Source organism: Elgaria multicarinata, chromosome 11 (assembly GCF_023053635.1).
Source record: "Elgaria multicarinata webbii isolate HBS135686 ecotype San Diego chromosome 11, rElgMul1.1.pri, whole genome shotgun sequence".
NCBI classification, from domain to species: Eukaryota; Metazoa; Chordata; class Lepidosauria; order Squamata; family Anguidae; genus Elgaria; species Elgaria multicarinata.
Window position 1 is genome coordinate 16,466,265 of NC_086181.1, and position 23,418 is coordinate 16,489,682.

Genomic DNA, 23,418 nt, shown 5'->3' on the forward strand with positions numbered 1-23,418 from the left:
CATTTCTCGTATTACAATTGCCCATTCTCCCTGTGTGCACTCTGTGCTGGTGGCTCAGTCCATGATCCATTCTGCTAAACTCAAGTTCCAGAGGATACACCCTGGTTTTTATTTTAGCTGCAACAGGCTAAGGGGCTTGTGACACCTTATGCCATGAACTAACAGATTAATTATGGCATAATAAGTTATGCCACAACAGATCTGTTAGTCTTTATGGTGCCACAAGGTTCCTTGAGGTTGTTTTTCTAGACAGAGAAATATGCCAGGACTTTAATATGCCTTCCAATGCACTGCACTGAAAGCCCTACTGCAAATCAAGATATTGGTGGAACGGGGATTGCTGACTGTGCCAAAGTAGTATAATTGGACAGAGTGGGTTTATTATGATTTCCCCCACTGGTTATCATGAAGGCGAGTACAATTTTTTAAAAATATACAACACTTTGTGTATTGGAATCACTTAACAGGGGGAAAGTAGTTTTTATTAGTCATTTACGAGAAAGGCACTTAACACATGCACGGAGGTACTCTGTTCTAACATTATTTCCTACATTATATACTTAAGTCTAAGCACTAAAAACAAATTTGGAAGGGATTCTGCAAGATATTAACTTCACTATATATAAAATGTCCTGAATCCCACATTTAGGTGTCAACACGTACTTCTTAAATTAGTACTCACAACTTTTCACAAACACCCCATGCACTCAAAATTGCAAATGGGAGTGCCCACTAGCAAAACTGTGAAATCCATTTCTACGTGAGAGAAGATGGACTCTGGGTAGTGGGGGTGGGGGGCAGAGAGTGTAAGTGTAACCGGCAGGAAAACTGCACTAGGCAATGGTTAACTTCTGAAAAGGAAAGCAATGAAAAATTAAACTCCTTGGGCTGTACTGAAGATGCCAGGGACTGAACCTGGGACTTTCTGCAATAGGTAACTTTGGGAAAGTCACCAACTCTCAGCTGAACCGACCTCACAGGGTTGCTGTGAGGGTAAAATGGAGAGGAGGATCAGGTTTGCCATCTTGGGCTCCATAGAGGAAAGGTGAGATATAAATGTAACAAATAAATAAAGAGGCGCTCAACCACTGAGCTATGGTCCCAACCCAGTTATGAGGGAAATGTACTCTGTACATGGTCAGAGACACTCTGTTAGGGATCTTATGTAGCTTCATGGTTAAGAGGAGCTGGAAATCCTCAATTCAAACCTCAGCTCGACCAAGTTATACACTCACTCCTGTGCATCAGTCCTTAATATGGAGATAATGATAATAAAAGCGAACTTCCTTATAGGATTATTGCAAGGGTTAAAATAAACATATGCCAAATATTCTGAGTAGTATGGTGGGGGGGGGGAGAGCACTATAGTATAATATTTACAGTACTGCCACCGTCACCTGTTTCTGGTGAGCCTCCCTCAGTGCTAATTAAGCCCTGAAGTTAGGTGCAGATCTAGTATGCCCCAGTAGAAAACAGGTCCCGTCACTTTTAAACAGGCAGAGCTGGAGGATACACAATTTCAGACTGTTCATAGCCACAGTTGCCTTTTCAACAGCAAAAAAAGAGAGGTAAACACAACACTTTTAATGCCAGCAAAAACCGCTGATGCTGGGAACCCCCTTGTTTGTTGTCTAACAGAAAGCGTCAGGAGGGAGAAAGGGGGGGGGGGAGAGGTAAAAAGAAAGAAAGAATCCTCACTTCTCCTGAAGGTATCTAGACGTGCCAGTTCAATCCACAGGGCTCAGAAGTAACAAAGGTGGCGGCATTCCAGCTGAGACGGCTTTCACAAAGCAGGAATAGGGGCTTGCTCTCTGCTGGGGCTGAAGTAGGCAAAAAAATGTGGCGTTGCTATGACAACCATTAAACTGCCATCTTGCACCTCTCAGCATTTGTTGATAGCTTTTTAATACGGGTATTAAACAAAACTATTCAAATGGAAAGCCAGCACACAGCAGCTCGGCTACACGCAAAACCAACAGGGAAAAACAAGGGTGGCTAAAAGGCTTCAAAACTTGGACTAGGCCTGGAGCTTTGGAACTGAGCTGGAGCTCACCTCTGGAACATGCCTCTGGACATGTACAAAGTGCCTTTGCCTTTCTTAGTGTTTGTTTATTACATTGTTGTCATGCTCTTTCCCACAGAAGCTTGAGATGGCATACATGGTCATATTACTCCTCCCCGTTCCATCCTTGGTAGATTAGGCCAAGGGGCAGTGACTGGCCCAAGTTTGCCCATTGAACATTGTGGTTGAACAGGGATTTGACTTTCGAGTATCCCCAGTTGTAGTCAGATGCTTTGACCACTACATTAGTTCATGTAACCACAATCACCCTCCTCACATTTCAGAGAAGAGGGCATGGCTGTCTGGCAGTCTTTTGAACCTCAGCAGTTCCCCTCAAGACATTCAGCTCTGAGTAAGCCCCCAGAGAGATTTGTTAAATGGGAGTCATTTAACATGAAATGCTGCATGGATGACAAACACAACGACTTAAACCACCTAATGTATTAACTAGAAGTCTGATTTATAAAAGCCCAGACATATTATTCAAATTAAGATTTTATTTAAAATGTATTTTTGCATAATACGGGTCACACACACATTGCATTGTCTCGCACTGTTAATGTGGAAATCAAAAGCAGGATAAAAAGGAATATGCAAATCTGAACGGAAAGCAGTCTTGATTCATTGGGAAAATATCTGCGACAGGGGCTGAAATGACCCAGAAAGCATTATATAATGCTCCAGCAGATCAGGCCAAGGCAGGAAAGTTCTATCATTTAGGAGATTTTATAGCTGGGTGGCTGAGATCTCTGGAATGAATCCTGTTGCTGTTTCTATGCGGCCTGAGAACACACTTCATAGTGTCTGGGAAGCAAGGAGCTCAGAGAATCCCAGGGGAATGATATTAACTTAAATCCGGACTCCAGTCACCACCTTCAATAGCCATAGGGGAACCCATTTTGGTTTTGAACATTAAGTACCAATTGCAACAGGTTTTTCAAGAATTTCCTCCATGAGGACTAGAAATTTGCTAACGTTATATATAACCAGTACGCTGTTAAATTGTTTGCCCGATTCCTGCCTTGATTCTTGCATGATACATATATAGAACACATGAAACCCTGCACCAAGCAGTGAAATCAATGAGTGCCAAAGGAAATAGCTATCAAGGAGTTGAGGGTGACAGCCTATTCAGTTGCCATCTTCCAACCTAGGATTGTAATAAAGAACATTTGTATTATGTATTTTATAATATTTTTGTATTCTATGTTGTTCCCCGCATTGATCGAGAGGAAGAGGCGAGTAAGAAATAAATTTATTATTATTTGCATGTGGGTTTGTGCATTCCAGACCTATCAACGCCAAGCTGCAAAAATTCCTAAAACCGTTACACTAATCAGGTTTATGGCCTTCAAAGGAAGTTTTGAGTAGACTCATCCCCATTTTGATAATGTTTTCTTCTCAGCATTTGTCCCAACACTAGTATATTCTTTGCTGCTGGGGTAACCCTCCCAACCTAAGTTCAGCATATCCACTTGTAGCACTGTTTGGAATCTGTTCTATTGACTCCAGCTTCTCCACCACACTTCATTTCTGATTACCCATTCATCAGTTTTTATCCCCAAGAGACTACAATTGCCACTCTGCCTAGCTCTTGAACCCCAGTTCTGAAACACCTCAGTTACTCTGAGGCAGAGAGGGGTCTATCAATGCAGTTCAGCTGGTGTTTGTTTATTTTCTATATGAATGTAGACCAGCTGGTATTTATTTTCTGTATTTGTGCCTTGTAACAAAAAGCTCTCACAGTGGCTTATAAGGAGGAATGAAGAGTTAGCTTAGAGCTGTTGATTACCTCTAAAGATCTAAATGGTTTATACCCAGGATAGCTGAAGGACTGTCTCCTCTACCCACTCCTTAAGATCTGATGGGCAGTTTTTTCTCTGCAACCCAACAGTAGACACATGAGAGGGGCTTCTCTGGAGATATAACTGAGCCATGAACTCCCTTCCACAGGTGGCTTATTTGGCCCCCTTGTTCTCTATTTTCTGCCACTTGGTTAAAAGCGTTTTGTTTAGGCAAGCTCTCAGGGCTTGACCAAGACATTTTGCTACCTAAGGCAAAGAACACAATCAGACTGACATTCAAAACTTATTTCAAGGCTGATGATGGGACAGTGTTCTCCTGAGGGTAGCAGTCTGTTTTAAGGGAAGTACTTCTTTCACACAATGTGAAATTCACTACCACAAGATGTAGTGGTGGTCGAAGAGAAGTCGTAGATGTGTGCTCAGTGTAATAAGCTCCTGGCTCTTAGGGAAGAAGACCGTCCCATTGAAGCCAAGGTTGCTGAACTGGAGAAGCTGAGACAGGCAGATAGATTGGTGGACTATCTAATTGGGGACCTAATAGTGGTGTCCCAATCCCCGGGTGACAGCTCCTCTGCTGTCATAGAGAATGAGGGTCTCAGGGAAAGAGGGCATCATTCTGAGGAAGAGGGAAATGATCCCTTAGAAGGGACTCATTCCTCAGAAGAACAAATATCCTCTCACACCAAGGATATGCCTGTGGGGAATGGGGGGCTTGTGACAGTGGGAGATTCAATTACTAGACACATGGACAGCTGGGTTTGCAATGGGCATGTAGACCACATGGTAAATTGCCTGCCAGATGCAAAGGCTGCGGATATCATATGCCGTTGAAATCCAGGACTACCACGGTGGCCACTGTAGGAATAGAATACTGGACTAGATAGGCCTTTGGTCTGATACAGCAGAGCTCTGACAATCTCAGGGGGCACAGGGCAGGCTGTATTACCCACACAGCTTTGTTTTTCAAAACCTCACTAGCACTCCCTGTTCCTCCAGCAACCACTACCTGAGACTCCAGCCTCCCTCTGACTAAATGGTCAGATCAGCTCTTGAGACGTTTTAGTAATCCAAAGATTCAGTGGCTGATTCTGACATCTTAGTTTATCTGCTGCAGAGTCTTTTATCATTTTATTGTGCTGTTCAATTTTCAGTTGCTTTTAAAATGTTGGAAGCTGCCCTGATAACTTTGCTTCTAGTCGAGAAACAGGATAAAAATGCTTTTCATAAATAACAAGAAAAAGAACAGTTTTGCCAGTCTCTGAAACTAGATGAGAGGTGCAACTGCATGCATGTATGTGTATGGTGTTACTTCAGTCAGCATATCAGAGAACTGGTACACCACTGTTATTATGTTTTATGCAAGTTTTATGCAAGTGTCAAGTGGTATGTGCTGTTCTAGAAAGAAAAAAAATGGTAAACAGGATACTACTATGATGCATGCATTATATACTGTAATCTGTAATGTTTCCTCAGGGACATTGCTCAAACAGATGTATTAGTTGGTTTGTAACTTTATCTCTCTTTGACATGCTCTATTCCCAACCTTCCATCATACTCTAGCACTGCTGAGGATGTGTTCACACTGGCAGCTCAGACAGCTGTGCACCTACCACTGTATGATTCACACTTGGCCAGCAAGAGATTGCTGTAAAATTGCTCCTAGAACACCATCAGCTGTTTATTGCTATATTTATTGAGAAAAGGTCAAAGGTAGAGTGTACTTCTGTCCTCCTAGGCAGAAATAGTTGAACAGAGTTGTCACTTGAAAGGCAGGATAATTCAGCCTCCCTTACTTATTTTTTAAATTTACTCTTTCAGATTATGTACTTGTTTTATTGTTTTAGATTTGTTAATGTTCTTTTGTTAAGTTGTTGTTGTTTTAAAATGTTATTCACACACACACAAAAAGCAGAAGGGAAACACCAAAGCATCACAGAAAGCAAAAAAGAGAACATATTCTCAAAAGTGCCAATGAAAAACTCTTATACTGAACCCAACACATTTCAAAACCAAGAGCACCTTCATCAGGGTAAATCTACAAAAAAAATCACCTTTATTTTAGCAAATAAGAGGGCATACAAGTGCTAAAAATAATTAATTAATTTTACAGGGTTATTGGATGACCATTGTTTTTCTTCTTAGCTTGGGAACAAATCTGAAAGGAACAACCAAAGTTACTCTTCACTGAAGTAGAATTGCAGATATGCAGAAGTGAAGTACGTTACTGCTGAAGTGAGCGACTGCTGCCTGAAAAGGCAGGTGCAAAAACCCGCACTAGAAAAGATAATCAAGGGTAGGAGTATGCAGGAAAGAGCTGCTTCAGTCCTTAGTGGCTCCCACTGAGCTTTATGAGACAAAATAAATGCAAAATCTGTTCCTGATTTTTATGGGAAAGAATTAGCCCCCAACCCAATAGAGACCCAGGAGATATGTTTTTATTGTCTACCTTATGGAAATTAATGCCAGATAGTCTCCTTTGGAGAAAGGCGATGCACTTGGGAATTGCTGGGCAGCTCAGCTCTTATTGATAAGAATGCCTTGGAGAAGGAGGGTAGGCAATATATAGACAAATTCCCTTCTTCTGGTCCTTCCTGAAGGCAGCTCCTAGGCTGCAGGGGAAGTTGAAAATGCGTTAGTGACATGCACAAAAAGCAACAGCAGCAATGTTTGCCCATAAGAACAAAATCCAAAATCCACAGAAGGGCAGTACTGTCATTATGACCAACCAAAATGCCACAAAATAGTAACCAAGTCTTGGGGTTCTACAGAACTCTTAATCAAGCAGGATGTTATGCAAAAGGGGTGAAGGAGCTGGCTTAGTGTTAAATCCATACAGCTACATTGGTCATAGTCTAAAGATGGTGTATAGGAAGAGGTGATAGACTTGTCAGATTAGACTCTCCTAAGGGATATGCAGTTTCAGGTTGCCCCATAGGTTGCTCTAACATAGAGACACATACCACAGCTGATTCCCCATTTTTGAGAATATTAAATCCAACCACTACTCAGATCTGCTTTCAGCATTTCTCCTAATGCCCAAACATAGAACTGCCTTCAGGAGAGAGGAAAGAGGAGAAGGGGAAGGAGGGCCATGTCAAGGGTTGAGGGGGCATCTGGCAAAAAAAGTGTCCCCTGCTATATCGGCATCTCTCGACTCCCTGCACCGGGAGGAGGAGCAGTACTATGATCTGCACTGGCCACACAGCAACACTATACTAGGGCACTGTGGGCAATTAAAATGGCAGGGTTCTTGCATTCCCAGTCACCCAGTGGTGGTGGTGGGCACGGCTGCAATCAGTGGAGGGCCCTGGCAGGATGTAGAGGCCCCAGCAGCTGCATGTGGCTACAATAAAGTGTCCCTTTCCTCCTTATCAAGGTGTCAAGAAACACTCACTTTTGCATGGAGGCGGGGCTGGGTGGAGAAGACCCTTCTTCCATCCTCAAGCAATAGATTCACTCGGAAGCAGGTGCATAGAGAAAGGGGCTTGGCCAAGCCTGCTTCTCCATTTGGATAATGAGAGACCTTGAGAGGATGGGCAAGAAGCTGGGCATTGCAAGCGGTTGAGTGGGGCTGATGAAAGGACTGGAGCACTCCATCATTCTCTCCCCCATCAAACATAAACAAGCCATAAGCTAACAAATACCTAAGATAGCAGCGTTTAGTGGGTCCAACTGTCCCATTTATTTTAACTTTTCTGGGAATTATACAGCAAAGAAGCCCTCTCTACAGGAAGGTGAAGCTCCCACACTTCCACCAGCCACTCCAAGCATCCATCCAACACACAGTTACAAAACCCCAGCCAGAAAGTTTCATGTCCCTCTGGTCCAAAGCCAAGAACGTAGTAGCACTGCCGGCCCCACTCCTCCCATCATCCCTTGCCTCACCTACCCGACTCATTCTTAGAGTTCATGTTGTCCTTGGTAGGTGGCTGCTCGATGAACGATCAGGAAGTGGGAGAAGGCAGCTGTTTGTGGAGCTAGGCCTATGGCGACGTTCGCGTAGGGAGCGAGGGCTGACTGCGGAGATGGTCAGATGCCGTTCTGCCAACGCTGCTGGGGCATCCCTTGTGGCAAAAGGAGCAAGTCCTTCTATGGAATCCTAGGGCAACAAGACAAACAACAACACATCAGTAAAACTCTCCCCTTACATGAGCAGCCAGCTGGCCATGATCAAGGTGTTCCGAAAAAGGACAGGACTATGAAGATCACAGAGGGTCAGCCCACTACAATAGCCAATTGCCGTCCAGAACATCAGGTTTGAAAGCTCTGAGAAAAAAGTTGGGGTTGTCCCACCTCCAAAGCTCTTCTCACTGCTCTCTTCACACTCCTCTTTCCCCTGCAGGCACTGTAATCACACTGTCTGATAGGGCTCCTCCATCACACCCCATTTGTCCGAAGGACAACCAGTTGATTAATCATTTGGATATATACTACATGTATATGACATAGCTAGAGCAAGCGTGGGAAACCTTTGGCCCTACAGGTATTTTGGTCTACAACTTTCATCATTCCTCTCCATTGGCTATGCTGCTAGGGCTGCTGGGACTTTAGGGCAAAGCATCTGGAGGGTCACACATTGGCTACCCCTAGCCATATGTTTGAGCTCTCTGCTACAGGTTCACTAATCAGGAAAGGCCAGTCCCTAGGGCAATGAGTGAACCCATGGCAGAAAATTCTTATCACATGCAGAGCAGAGAGTTCAAGAAAGTCAGCCAAGCCACAGACACTAGGGTCAGATCACACACCTGTATATGGTCAAGAGATTATATAGAAAACATTTATCCACACATGGCCCAACAGAGACAGGAAACATACAGTGATGTACAGAAACTTTCACTCTCTCAGTTTCTAACATGATCATTGCACTGACCATTGAGATATCCAAATGAAAGTTTAGTATGCCATGTTCAAGAGCTATTCCATATTTCAGGTTCAAATACCAACCCAACTCTTACACCCATTTGCAGTGAGAAATGCAAAATTCAGCCGAATGTAGAAGACTGAGACATCAAAAGGAAAACTGGCGTCCACATTTAGGACAAACATTCACTGTGTTGATCTCTTTACCAAGGAGGAAAAATAAAACAAATGATTCAATGTGGTATTTATGTTTAGGATGGGAGCATTGTGGTGAAATATGAATGTGATGCATCTTTTATCAGTTTAGTCTGATATACCAGCAGCGATCCTATCCAGACGAAGATAGCCTTGCTACAGTTATCCATACTAATCCACCTGTTTAGATTACTGCAATGCATGCCTTTGAAAATGGTCCAGAAACTTCAACTGGTCCAAAACAGGATGGAAAATTTGTCAGCTGGTACTGGCTGTTCTAATCATATCACGCCTGTGTTTTTTCAACTATGCTAGCTGCCCATCCATTTCTGAGCCCAATTCAAAATGCTAGTTTTAACCTGTAAAATCCTGCACAGCTTGGGACCAGGCTATTACCTACCCAGACCCTAAAATCACCTTCAGAGCCCCTTCTAAGGGCACCTGTGCAAAGTGAAGTTTGGCAGGTGGCTACAAGAGAAAGGACCTTTTTAGTGCTGGTGCACCGATTGTTGAATGCCCTCCTCAAAGAGGTTTGCCTGGTGCCTACACGGCGGTCCTAAAGACTGTAGACCTTTTAATTCTCTCAGGCATTTTAAGAGTTTTTAAAAGCTATTTTAATATTGTTTTAAGACCTTTCAAGTTCAACACTGTTTGCGATTATTGTTTTAATGTTGCTGGCTGGTTTTTATGAAATCTTCCATTTACTGTGTATTGTAGTGTGTGTATGGGAGGGGGGGTTAACTTACTTAATGATTAGATTTTAGTGCTTTATGATTTAAAGTTTTGTAAACTGTCCAGAGGACTGTACTGAGTAAGTGGTATCAAAGTTTTGAAAATAAAAAACATAAATAATTTAAAAAAAATCTTATTTCTCTTTCAAAAATCTAACATGTCAGATAAAGGTTGCCCCTCTGCAGAAATATATATTGCCCCTTCTGCTTGTTGCACCCCCTAATATATTTTTCTAGGGCCACTAACGATTCAACCTCTGCACCAGATTTCCAAGGGAAGAGGAAAAATGAAAATATATTATAATGCAATGTCTCCCTTGGAAACTGAAATTGGGGCAGGGGGAAGTATATTAGAGTACATGTTTAGGACATAATGCTACATTTCATGTTCAAACACAAACTCAACTCTCTTACACATTTTTGAGAGGGTCAGGAGCAAGTGAAGCCTCTTGAATGCTGTGATTTACCGGTCCAGATATTTTGTCAATAGAAGTTTTATCTTTACCTAATCGCTAACAAAAGTGGAACCTTTGATTTAACCCAGCCTTCCTCAACCTGGGGCGCTCCAGATGTGTTGGACTGCATCTCCCAGAATGCCCCAGCCAGCTGGCTGGGGCATTCTAGGAGTTGTAGTCCAACACATCTGGAGCGCCCCAGATTGAGGAAGGCTGATTTAACCCAACCCTTTGGCATTCCATTTGTTGGTATGCTCATAACATGAAATCTATTACTGAACACTCAGATGTTGGGAAGGAAATTTAATGGACACAATTCTACACTTTAAGTTTGAAGCCCAGCTTGGCTCCCCCCACTTGGTTTCAAAGGGAAAGAGTAAAGGTGCAAAATGCATTGTAAAGTGTTATCAGCTCTGAAGGCTGATACAGCGCAATCAAAGTTCATGAGCACATTTCAAGACAGGCAGTATTTTCGATCCAAACCCCCACTCAGCTTCCACGCTTGTTTATAAAACGGTTTAAAAAACACAGAAATATGTTCAACATAATTGAACATAATTAAAATGAAATCAGTAAGTTCATTGCATATCTTTGTTTCTCAAGTAGGCCAGGAAAGATGTAAGTAACAGTATAATGCAGACTTTTGTAAGGCGGGGAATAGTAGAATTGGAGGAACAAAGGTCACTAGCAGGGAGGTATCAGTAAATAAGTGCATAAAGATAGAATGGAGGCAAGGCTGTAGAAAGCTTTAAAGCTAAGGATAGGTGTTTTGTGCTGTACACAGACTAGGATGGGGAGTCATGATAGGAATTTGAGATGGGGGCCACATATGCAGATTTGAGCAGATTTTTTAGAAGGGATGAAGAGGCCAGTACTGCCTTGAGCAGAATCATCCAAATCGTCTGGTTTTGAGAAATGAAATAAAGCACCCACACACATTCCTGCTAGGACTGGAGAGTAGCTGAAATCCTTATCAGCCAAGTGGAGGAGAAAGTAGCTGCTATTTTTTTCTTACGCTGGCTGCGTTCAGGCAACACGATAGTCAATGGAGGGGTAATAATCAACTCAACAGTTGTTTATCTAGGGGGTACTCCCCACACAACATGGAAATAATGATGTGGATTAGGATCAGCATTCAGTTAACTATTAGTGCGTGCTGAGTTGACACACTCCTCTCCCACCCTCTCTCCCCGTCAGTCCTCCTGCTAGTATCCCATCAGCCATTGCTGCCGAAAATCTATCCTGCCAGCTGGACGAGTGTGGCAGCCACCGCTTTGACAGCTCTTGCCTTGCGAATCTGCGGCTGACTAAATAACCAACGGCACCCTCACCGCAACATGATAACAGCGTTGGTTATTTCGGCCAAATAATAAATTGTTGGTTAATAAACTCCCCACATACAACACGATAACCCACGGTGGGTTAAATAACCAACCATCGACTATTTAAACCACCATTGGTTATCATGTTGTCCGAACGCAGTCACTGTGTTCTCCCTTACGTATTGTTCCAGAGGCTATTATTTATCAATCAATCAATCAATAAATAATAAATATCAAGCGTGCACTGGTGGAACATGCCATCTCTGCCATTCCATTCCATTTAGCCTTTGTCTAGTTAATGAAGGTCCAGCTCTGAGAATTTGCAGCTGCCACCTCTGTCTTCAGCACATTTTCCCAAATGCAGATCATCAGTACCCAAACCTGGGTGTCTTCCCCCACCCACCCCATGAACCAGAGGTTCAAAGTATAACAAGAAAAAGCTGAAGAGAATCAGCTTGCAGAAACCAATGTGGGAAGGGTCCAAAGGTATCATAAAGCCAAAGCTTTGCATCTTGTCAATAGGGTGAATAATGATGTTATCAATAGATGTAGGGTAATTGAGGGCAGGAAGCCTTGTGAAGGAAGATAAGCACTACAATCAATACATCAAAGCTATTTAGTCTTTGCCATAATCAAAACTGGACATACGCTAAGTCTGAGGTGGCAATTAAGTAAAAATAGCAGGCAGGCAGGCACTGCATGAATGAATGGAAGTTAGGGATATATGCTTTACTATCATCAGCATACAGGAGGAACTGAAAGCCATAAGACTTGATGAGGTCACCTAGTGACAACATATAAAGAATAGCAGTGGACTAGGAATTACACCTTGAGGAACCATGCAAGTCTAGCTATCCCTGGAAGCTATAAACCCATGTCTGAGTTGTACCACTTCGGATTGCACATAGAAAGCTAGCATGTCAGGGAGAAACATTCAAGACTATCCTGCTTTCCAACATGCTCATTTTCCAAGATCAGGGAAAGGTTTTGTACAGACAGACATTAAATCGTGTGGAACCCACACCTGCAGTCTGAAGTGGTACAGCTCAGACATGGCTCTGCCATCTCAATGTGGACTAACAATGAGGAAAGGTTTCCTAACCTGAAAAGATAAATCAACAACTTGACAGGAAGGATTAAAGGAGGTTTTTTGGTTTCTTTTTAAGAATGAGAGATGTTTGAATATGGGAAAGGAACTGGAGAAGAGGGACAAGCTGTTGATGTGTCCTATTTATGGGCTTCCCACAAGCACTCTGGTGAACCACTCTGGTTGGCCGCTCTGTGAACGGAATGCTAGACTAGACGAACTCTTGATCTGATTCAGCAGGGCTCTTTTTTACATTCTTATGTGGTAGGTCAATAACAGGGAAGATGACAACCAGCTTTAGGAGGCAATAGAATCAATAAGGCATAGATGAAGTTAACAGGGTGACCATCCCTTCAGGGGACACTGCGGAAGGGAAGGATCGTGGAAGTAGAGAAGAGCAGATTATATCGTACCTCAGAAATTAAGGAGCTAAGCATTTCCTGCATTGCATTTAAACAGAAGTGGCTTTTACAGAGCTATCTTGCCTCTAGTTCTTCCAAGTTCTGGTTCCTAAAACAAGCAGTCAGGATCTGCTCCTGTTAGCAACGGCAGAGGCCTTTTCCATTTTGGCCAGGCAAAGAAGAGGTGTGCATTGTTGTAGACATGGGCTTTGGAGTTGCTGCATGCAATGAAAAGCACTGGAGAGGCAAAGGAAAGCTCTGGCTTCCCTACCCATAAACCACGGGCTACCACTTTCCTTCAACACTAGGATAAATATAAAATCAGGCCTGAAGGTGAGCTTGGTTTTGCACACTGATGTGAATTCTGATGGGTTCTTCTTGGGGCTCAAAACTTAAAGAATTCCACATCACGCCAGCTATGCAAAGAATCCACCCTAATTGAGCAGTTCTCATTCTTGCATATACCACGTTAAGCACTTTATAATCAGCAAAAAGATAACAAGGGTGATATAATATATGGAGTGGCTCTTCACACCTCTGATCCTCAAAATCTCTACATGCATGCATTTCAACAAGGGTGTATGTTAGGCCAGTACTCTTGTGTTTGGGAATCCAGGCCAAACACCTGCAAAGGGGTGAGAAGTGATTAATGCCTTCCTTGACTGTTATCATCTTCTTAACCACTTTCTGCTGTGGAGCAATGCATGTTGAGAACCTCAGCTAGGGGAAGGGGCCTGGGGACAGAAGAGGGTTGCAGAGGGAAGTGGCAAGTTGAGTCAGGGTTAAGTGCTTCCCCTCCCCGCTTCTTTGCTGCAAAATGGTGGTTTGTAGCTGTTCAGTAGCAACCTAGATTCCAGACATTTGGTGAGAGGATGGAGCCCTTTTTCTCAACCGTTTCCTGCTCTGCTCAGTCTTCCTCTTCCCAAAGCAGGGAGGGACCATAGCATGGCAGTAGAGCATGCCCTTTGCAATCCTTGGGTCTGATAGCAGGTGACAGGAAAGACTGGAGACCTTGGACAATCACTGCCAATCAGAGAAGATATCATTGGTCTAGATCAGAAGGTGTTGAAACTCTTTCAGCCCAAGGACCAAATTACAATTCAGAAAAGCTTGGGGGGGCGGCATGTATTCTAGTGGTGGCCAAGGCCAAAGGAATGTGACCAAAATACCAGCATTTTTTAGCTTAAAGTTCTTACTCACAGTAACTATTGAGTGGTATAGAAGTGTAGTAAATAAATACAACAAAGCTTTAGGAAATCCATTTCAACCTTTTAGAATGGGGAAAAACAGCACAAAAGCTGGGAAACCACTAAATCATCAGTGGCTGGGGAAAGGGGGCATGGCCTTCTGGAGGACCCCTGAGAACTCGATTGGGATCCCAGATGGGCTGGATTTGCCCTCTGGGCCTGAGGTTCTATACCCCTGGGCTAGATGGTGAATAATCTGCCTTGATGTAAGACAGTTTCTTGCATTCCATAAAACAGCCTTTAATTGGGAAAAGGAGAACTACCATGCTACTATTACATGTATTTCCATGTATTTCCATGTAATGTGCAGCTTGGCTCTGAGGTACTCTCCAGCAGCCACCTAATGACGAATTTAGCTGGAGAGAATATAGCAGTTGTTTCTTTTTCCATAGGAATTTACAGTTTCATAGCTTAGCTCTGATTTATGTTCTTCCTGGAGGGAACACTGGGATTTATACCTCACTTCTTGCTTTCACCAATTCAAATGGAGTTGGGACTCTGGGCTCCAAATTTAATCTCAGATTTCTCTGTTGGGAGTAACAGAATTGCATCATGATCTGTTACGATCCATATCCCATCCAGTTGGTGGGTTTTCTGGAACATTTAACAATTAGCATAGTCACAGTGCCAGGGTGTGTAGTGTTGGTGTGGGTATTCCCAATTACAATTGCTCTGCATTGAACTGTGTGATGGTTTCAAGTAAGCTGCTGGCCTGATTTGTTGGTGCTTGTTTGGCAGAATAGAGACCACACATGTTTACCAATGACCACCATGTCTGTTGATCTGGGAAGAAAGCACATAGTCCTCAGAAAGGCTCCTGCCACAACTGCCCAAGTGGCTCTGAGCTCAGCCCGATGCCAAAAACACAACCTCACCCTTCCCTTTACTCAAGGAGCAAGGCCTTGATACTGGCAACTGACTAGCTCTCATAAAGAAACAAGATCTGTGGATTCCTTCCAGATAAATGGATTGGAGATGTATTAGTGCTACAATTAAAGTGATAACGGTAACAGTCAGTTACCCTCACTCATTCTTTCTCCTAGCACATGTACATAAAGCATAACTGATCAATGGGTATATCATTTTCCAGAAATCAAGGAAGCAGCAAACTATGGTTAATGCTCATGCTGCATTCTTTTATCTTTACACTGCCATTTTCACAGAAATATCATGATCAATTAACAATATATCCAGGTTTCTTTTAATTGACATCTTCATTTCAGATCTTCTAATAAAAGCGGTCTTAAACACTGCCTTAGAGAAACAAGAACAGAACGTTTGAACCTATGCACCAAGCGGGTCTTAAATCAGACAATTTGGCTGGCAGAAGTGCATGGATTTAATTATTGTTTTTAGTTAGTAGTGTGTTACACCTCATACTAAAATATATACCTCACCCGTACCCCAAACATCAGGAAAAAAGGAAAGGAGAATGCCTTGTAGCTCCTCAAAAGAGAAGGAGCAGATAATATGGGAATAGTTCATAGTTCAGAAGTAGAGCACACACTTTTCACGTAGAATGTTCTAGGTTTGATCCCTGACATCTCCAGATAGGACTGAGAAAGACCCTGTCTGAAATCCTGAACAGCTGCGGCCAATAAGCCAATAGACAATGCTGAGTTAGATGACCTAATGGTCTGGCTTTGTATAAGGCAGATTTCTCAGTTCCAGTTTTGGTTATCCTGCAGTGAAGCAAAAGCACTCTACATTTGTTCAGAGACACTCTATTATTTCCAAAGTTCAATGCTGAAATCTGAACTTATCAAACAGTTTCTGGGGATAAGTACCAGTAATGCGAAGATCAGCTTTCATTGGGATATATGCCTCCTGGCCAAATCAAGACACCCCTCAAATCTGGATTGAGAGTGTCAGGGAAGAGAGTTTTAGGTAAGAGTTCACATCTCTCCTAGTAACCATGCACACCTCTGTAGGCAAGAGTACTTGCTTCCGAACACTGGGTTCTTGTGTTTTGGCCGTTCTCAACCTCATCTTTGCCAACTATAAGGATTAGACATGTATTCTTTTGCGGAGGTAGGGGGACAGTGGACAACGAAGAGGAGATTCTAACAAGAGGCTAAGATCACAGGACTATGGGATCACAGACATGGAAAAAAACAAAATACCATACAGTTTAAGTCTCAAAGCGCTTCACACATTGTCTCAGTAATCCTGTTCAACGGCTTTGTAACAGCCAGTATTGTTTTCTCTGTATTACAGATGGCCGGCGGGGTGGGGGGATGGGGAGAAGTGGTTAAAAAATAGTGATTTGCCTAAGGTTACCCAGCGATCGGGTATTTCCTGCGCAACAGCACATACACTTAATTACTACACAAAAGACAAAGCAAGTTAAACACACAAAACTGCAACAGAAACACACTAATGTAATCTAGACCACTGTGTGCCACACAGAACAAGCAAATGCACTGGATCAAAGGAGCTCTGGACACCTCAAGCAAGAAGGCAAGCGACTTATTAGAGTAGAAAATCAAGAAGACCCACACAACCCACAAAGTCAGGTTGCAATTGCACCATTAAAACCAGATTCCAAGTGAGGTAGTCCAGAGGTAGAGACAGCCTGCACAGAACTGAGGTAAGTCTCATTCATCCATCTGTTACGTTGTGCAGGCAACTTACGCCTGTCAGTGCCATACTAAACAAAACAGCCCTAATACCTGAAAGAACCACATGGGATGAAGCCAAATAGGAATTTGGCCTTAGGAATTAAATCCAGCTTGGTCTTTCTCAACATGAAAACCCCAGTGCTACTTCCTGCACACACACATTTTTTATAATGAGTTTCAAGAAGTAGCCAGAATATGCATGGATGGAAAACAACTATATCAGCGTAAGCATGATGTTAAATAGAGTTCAGAAAATAATATGCAAAACTGTCTTCAGAACTTTTTAATCGCATGGATCTGAAGACCATGCGATTAAAGGGTGGATTCCTGCATTGAGCAGGGGGTTGGACTCGATGGCCTTGTAGGCCCCTTCCAAATCTGCTATTCTATGATTCTATGACCATGTGACTGAAGCTTGCAAATGTCACTTTTGAAAGGTTAAGGAGAGTCCAGCTGCTTCTAAGGGCAGTCATTCATGCAGACTCCAGAGTCATTTTAAGATGCTTTTCCATAGTATGATACCCAGCTCACACGTAAGGAGGGCAATGACTAGAAGTGCATCTTTGAACAATAAACTGATCAAAAGGTCTGCGCTTGTTGACTGCCCCGAAATTCAGCAGTCCAGAATTGTGGATGCTCCTTCAGTTTATGCAGCTCCATACCCCCACCCAAAATTCTGCTTGTACTGCATATACCATCAGAGAGTGAGAATCAGCTTTCCATACATTTCTTCAGTTTCAGTCAGGAAACATGCAGACTTTCTGGAACTAGCTTCCATTAAAAACAAAAAACATGTTCAAGCATTTTTGGAATGAAGCCATCATAAAACTAGCATGCACCTAACCATTAAAAAGTTACCTGGATCCTTGTCAAAACTGAAGGAATCATCAGCTACATTATCCATGCAAAACATGTCCATTTCCATTCCAGGTAGGTAAGTTGTAGGCTATCTGACCCCATTCTGTTATCATCACTTAGTACAAAATACAGGTATTATATACCTGCAAACTTGATCATGCATCTGATCAAATGGACTCTAATCCACCAAAAACTATGCCCAAAAAACTCTTAATCTTTAAGGTACCACAAGACTCTGTTTTGCTGCAGCAGTCTAACCTAGCTCCCTTCCTAGAAGCTGCCTGTACCCCATTCATCAAGTTCCACTGACTGACAGTGTACTTTCCAGAGAATGCTGCAGATGAAACCAGAGCCCAGATTCCATATTCTAGAGAAGCTTCGTCAAGATGATGTCAAGTAAGGAAAAACTCATTGTTAAAAACAGTAAATGCTACTATGGAGATCTTTGTCTCGTTCTTTGCCCAAATCCCCCCCCCCACACACACTTTCTCTCATTCTCACATCTCTCCTGCCTAACATTTCTAGCATGCTATAAGCAGAAATCTGTGCGTCAATAAGCATTTTTTTTCTTTGCACGTTCAGTCTCCACACCACAAAATCCTTTTAGTTCCCATAAGTAGCAGAGAAATGGCAGCGAAAAATACCCTATCCCCCCCTCAATAGAGAGTGGTTGTGGTTTAAGATAATAAATGAGTATGCCACAAGATTTAGCGAGGGGGGCTTGAAGGGGGGGTGTTACAGTTGCTTTGGCAACCAAACATACAGTCTTGGGGTAGAATTCCCCACTCACACACAGAGCAACATGAGGAGCAGGGTGTTGAAACCTGGGGGGGGGGGGGAAGCATTGGGAAAATGCATACGGCTGGGGAAGGAGGGAGAAGATTACGTAAAGAAACGTTCCCCTCAAGAAGGGAAATACTGAAATGATTATACACGATCAACAAACACACACACACACCATTCATCTGTGCTCTGAATGAGGACGACTCTGGAGTGGGCTTTGCTTTCCACCCCCTGCTCTGGCACCGGGGCTGAGAAGTTCGGCTTTGAGGCTTCTCGCCCGATGCTGCTGCGGGCTGGCCTCGCTCACCCCCACATAGAGGAGCCACAGTTTTCAATGACAGAGCGGAGGCGGCGGGAGGAGTGGCCAGCCGTGCAACACCCCAACTCCACCCTGGACCGGGTGCCACACGCATTTGGCATGGCTGCCCTGCCAGCGGGCCGTTAGCCCTTCCGCCTCACGCTCTCTCTCACACACACACACACAAATACCACCAGCCTTTTTATGCCCGGGCGCTTCCCGTCGGGCTCAGCTGCCTTCCCTCAGGCAAAACTTTCGCGCGCCTGGAGAGCAGCCCTTCGAGCCGCGGCTCCTCGCACCGCCAAGCCCGGCGCCTGCCCCAAGATTGCAGCGCTGCTCCGTGCAGCGTCTCTCTCGCGCCTGCTTCCCCGCTTGCTCCGCTGCAGCTCCACAGAGCCGTCCTTCGGCCAGCGCCCGTCAAACCGACAAGCCGGCACAGGGGAAGACGACGACGACGAAGGAAAAACGGCTTGCACCAGGACGACCACCTTCAGCCATCCCGGTCCTTTTTTTATTTTAATTTATTTTTTTACCTGCCAGAAGATCGGGAAAAATGGCGCGTTCCTGCTGCTGCTTTTCTTGCAGATGTTCGTGCAGGATGGAAAGCTTGCAATTTATTGGGCCCGGCTTGTCCCAGATGTCTCTCTTCTTCTTCCTCCCCACCACCACCAAGGGGGAAAACAAGGAAAACTATAACCGGCTGTCCCTGCCACGGCAGCCCTTCATAACCACAACCACCTCCTCCTTTTCCTCTTCTCCTCCATCTTTGCAGCTGGTTTTGCTCGCCCGCCGCCGCCACCAAACACTAACAACAACATTCAGTGACGTCATTGGCCGTCACGTGACGGGCCCCTTGCTCTATAAATAGGCCTGCTCCCTCTCTCGCTTGGTCGGTGAGGGGGTATGGCTGGAGGAGGAGGAAGGAGGAGGGCGGGGGGACGCGTCCTGGCTGGTGTTAAAGGGCCCGCCGGAAACTAACTCGCTAAAACACACACACAAACGGAACGAGAAGTTTTCTCCTTGTGCTGCATGCATCCTGGGAATACCAACTCTATCCTCCAACATTTGTCGAATGAGAAAGGGAGAGAGAGGGACATTTACTTTATTCTGTGATTTTATTTAAAGTCTATTTCTAGGCTGCCTTGTTTAAAATAGATATTTCTGGTAGAAGCCCTCCCAAGGTGCTTACAACAAAACAATTCAAATAAAAAGAGCAAACACTCCAAAAAGTATTTTTTTAAAAAATCCCACTACAACCCAGAACAGTCCCATTCCAGGCTGCTAACAAGAATAAGGCCAAGATTAAAATAAAAAACTTAAAACAATCATAAAACCAAATAGATTAAATGAACAATTAAATATAACAATAAAAGAAATGAACTCCATGTTGTTGTTTATTCGTTCAGTCGTTTCCAACTCTTTGTGACTTCATGGACCAGTCCACACCAGAGCTTTCTGTAGGCTGTCGCCACCCCTAGCTCCCCCAAGGTCAAGTCCTGCTTTCAGAATAAGGATTACTTCAAGTGACCCCCTCCTCCCTATTTGTCAGAGCCTCAGGGGTCCTGAGAAAATGGAGGCATTCATACACTCCCATTTAAAAAACATCCTCAATGTGCAGAGCAGAGCACTGGGGGAAATTTTAATTGGCTGGTAGCTCAAAGGAGTAATGTGACCATATGAAAAGGAGAACAGGGCAGGATCTACACTACTGCTTTAAAACAGTTTATAATGATTTTGACAACTGTTGGAGCCCAGGACGCTCTCCATATACAGTTTTCAAACCATTATCAAAGTGTTATGTTCTTCTTGGTGAGATCTGGCCCAGGGCTCCTGTATCTTTAACAGTTGTGTAGAAAAGGGAATTTCAGCAGGTGTTATTTGTATGCATGCAGCACCTGGTAAAATCCCCTCTTCATCACAACAATTCAAGCTGCAGGAGCTATCCTAGAGTGACTAGAACAACAGAGGTAGGGGCCTCCTTTTCATATGGTTACCCTACCCAGGAGCCCACTTCTGATCAGTGGTGTGCACAGGGCAGAAGTGCACAAGAATGAGCAAGACAGGGCGGGGTCAAAGGCAGCAGGTCTAGCTTACCGCATTTTGAAGAAAGTGAAGTAATACATATTACCAGAGCCGGCTCTGCCATTAGACAGAGTGAAGCAGCCACCTCAGGTAACAGTTGCTGGGGGGCAGCAAGTGGTGGTGAGGTGTTGGAGCTGTATGTGCTACACAGCCTGCCCTGCACTCCCTAAACCAGCATGCTTTCCTCAGGTATGCTGTCCCATCACCAGTGTTGAGCTACGAATCAGTTGCCAGGTTGGCTTCAAAATGCACCATACTCCAACTTATTATACAAGGGAAAATTGAAGGGGAAAGATCAGTGGGAAGAAGATGAACATAAAAGCTAAAGAACTTGAGAGAATGGAATAGCTGTAGTTCTATACAATTATTTAGAGCAGTGGCATCAAAAACAAAAATAGATCTAATGATAGCTAATCTCCAATAGAAGAAGGCACAAGAAGAAGAAGAAGAAGAAGAAGAAGAAGAAGAAGAAGAAGAAGAAGAAGAAGAAGAAGAAGAAGAAGAAGAAGAAGATTTTCCTTTGCCTCAGGCAGCAAAATGTCTTGGACCAGCACTGTACATTACTGTCTAAAAACAGGATGCAGTAATACCACGAACCCCACAGTCTAAATTGCCGAGCTGCTACACCACTGCCATAAAGGTGCTCAGGGCTGGTGTTCCTGTCTTTGGTCAAGGTTCCCAGATTCCAACATCAGCCCTGCCATTACTACAAGTTCCTGAAGGCTTTTACCCTGCCTCCTGTGCATTCCTGTACTCTGGTATATCAAGAATTTCAGAGACTTAAATGCCCAGATAGTGTTTATGTTTTCCTACTCTGTTTTTATCTAAAAGAACAATTGTTCTTCAATGACCTTACCTAGTCATTGTAGAAGGTTGTGACAGCAATATGCGAGTAGGGCCACACAGAGTAGTACTGTCCATGGCCACATGTGCTGAGTGGGCCTTCCCCTGATGTCCAAACATACACAGCTTGAACGTTCACAGAGAGAATGAACGTTCTTCATTCACACAACTGCACCCACAAAGGTTTCCATGCAACCGCGTTCCAGGTCACATGGAAGCATCCACACATAAGCTGTGCATATGAAACCTCTCTGCAGATACTCACATTGTGTTTTAGTGTGGACACTACAGAGAGAGCCTACTCAGTGCATGTGATGGTGGGGGCAGAGCTACTCAGAATGGTCCTACTTACACATTGCTGTAACCACTTTCTATAATGACTGAACAGGGCTAATGTCAACAATATCAACAATCACATCCACAGGGTGTCAAACGATAGCAGTATAGTGCCTTGGTGTTCATGTACATGACGAGACATATTTTCTAACACCCCCAACTCAAGAGATTCAAGTCTGGAAAGCTCTAAAGAGGGAGGTGAGCCCTGAAAAATGACAACTTTAAGCATTTCACCATAACATAATTTAAACAAGGTGTTGTTGGAGCAAAAAATGAAGACAGTAATGTGTCAGGAACTGGTCCAAGAAAAATAGGGACAGTTGGATCATATGGGATGCTTGCAGTTATATTGTATTTAAATGCAAAAGAGGGGAAAGCCCAGAGTTGTAGAAGCTATTATTAATTCAACAACATTCATTTACTTAGAAAGTTATGTAGCCAAATGCTAACAGTCCCTTCCCTCAAGGAGCTTGCAATCTAAAACAACAAGGAAAACAAGAGAGGACAGAAAGGAAAAAATTGTGCACATCTGTGTGGGTTCAACATTAACAGGAGGTGGTAAACCAATAGGAATGGTCTAAGAGCTTTTCATGTATCGCATTTTACAGCCCACAAACTGGTTTTAAAAAAAGTGCAGTGAGCTAAAATACTTGAAGTCTGCAACCCTACTTCATTCAAAAGGACTTGACCAAAGTGGGATATTTCTGTATAAACATGCATAGGATCAGATTGTAAAGCAGCTTTGGCCAGAAGATTATCTAAATTTCCAAAAACAACTACAGAGCCAACCAAGACATCCTTGCAAAACATAATCTTTAGAACATACCGTACTCCAGCTAAACCATTTACTGGTCAAAAGAGCTACTGCAGATGCAATCAAGATAAATAAGTAATCATGATCACTTAAAACACAGGCTGTCCAAATGTTAGATCCCTGTTTTCAGGTACACATTTTGAAAGTAAAACAACAACACACAACTTATACTGTTGTTATATACTTTGAATGGTTTTAATTTTTGTGAACCGCCCAGAGAGCTTTGACTACTGGGCGGTATAGAAATGCAATAATAAATAAATAAATAAATAAACTGTATTAACACTATTCTAAAGTCAGCAGTGATCAGCACAGGGGTGTGGATAAATGTGTATCGGTATGTTTTACAACTACATGAGTGTGGGTGTGTGGGAGAAAGAGTCTTAACTAAAGGGAAAACTAAATACAACCATTGGGCATGAAACAACTAGGCAATTGTAAGTCATCACAAATGAGCTGATTAATAAACCCTCTGTAGACATGTACATGCCTAATACACAATGATGTCTAAAGAATAGAAAGATCACTGCAAAACTACAGAGCACTGCACAACTACAAAGGTTTACTCACTACGCCTGAAAAAAAGGACAATGTACAGATGTAATGCAAGATGAACTG

The 23,418-nt window shown here is 43.3% G+C and overlaps 1 long non-coding RNA gene across 1 annotated transcript; it reads right to left on the minus strand.

Annotated features, from left to right (window-relative positions):
• Positions 1 to 6,204: 6,204 nt before the first annotated feature.
• LOC134406991 (uncharacterized) lies at positions 6,205 to 19,542 on the minus strand. Its single transcript, XR_010025997.1, has 3 exons — positions 19,259 to 19,542; positions 7,757 to 7,966; positions 6,205 to 6,476 (listed from the first exon to the last, which is right to left on the minus strand). It is a non-coding gene; the product is annotated as an uncharacterized LOC134406991 (long non-coding RNA).
• Positions 19,543 to 23,418: the final 3,876 nt, after the last annotated feature.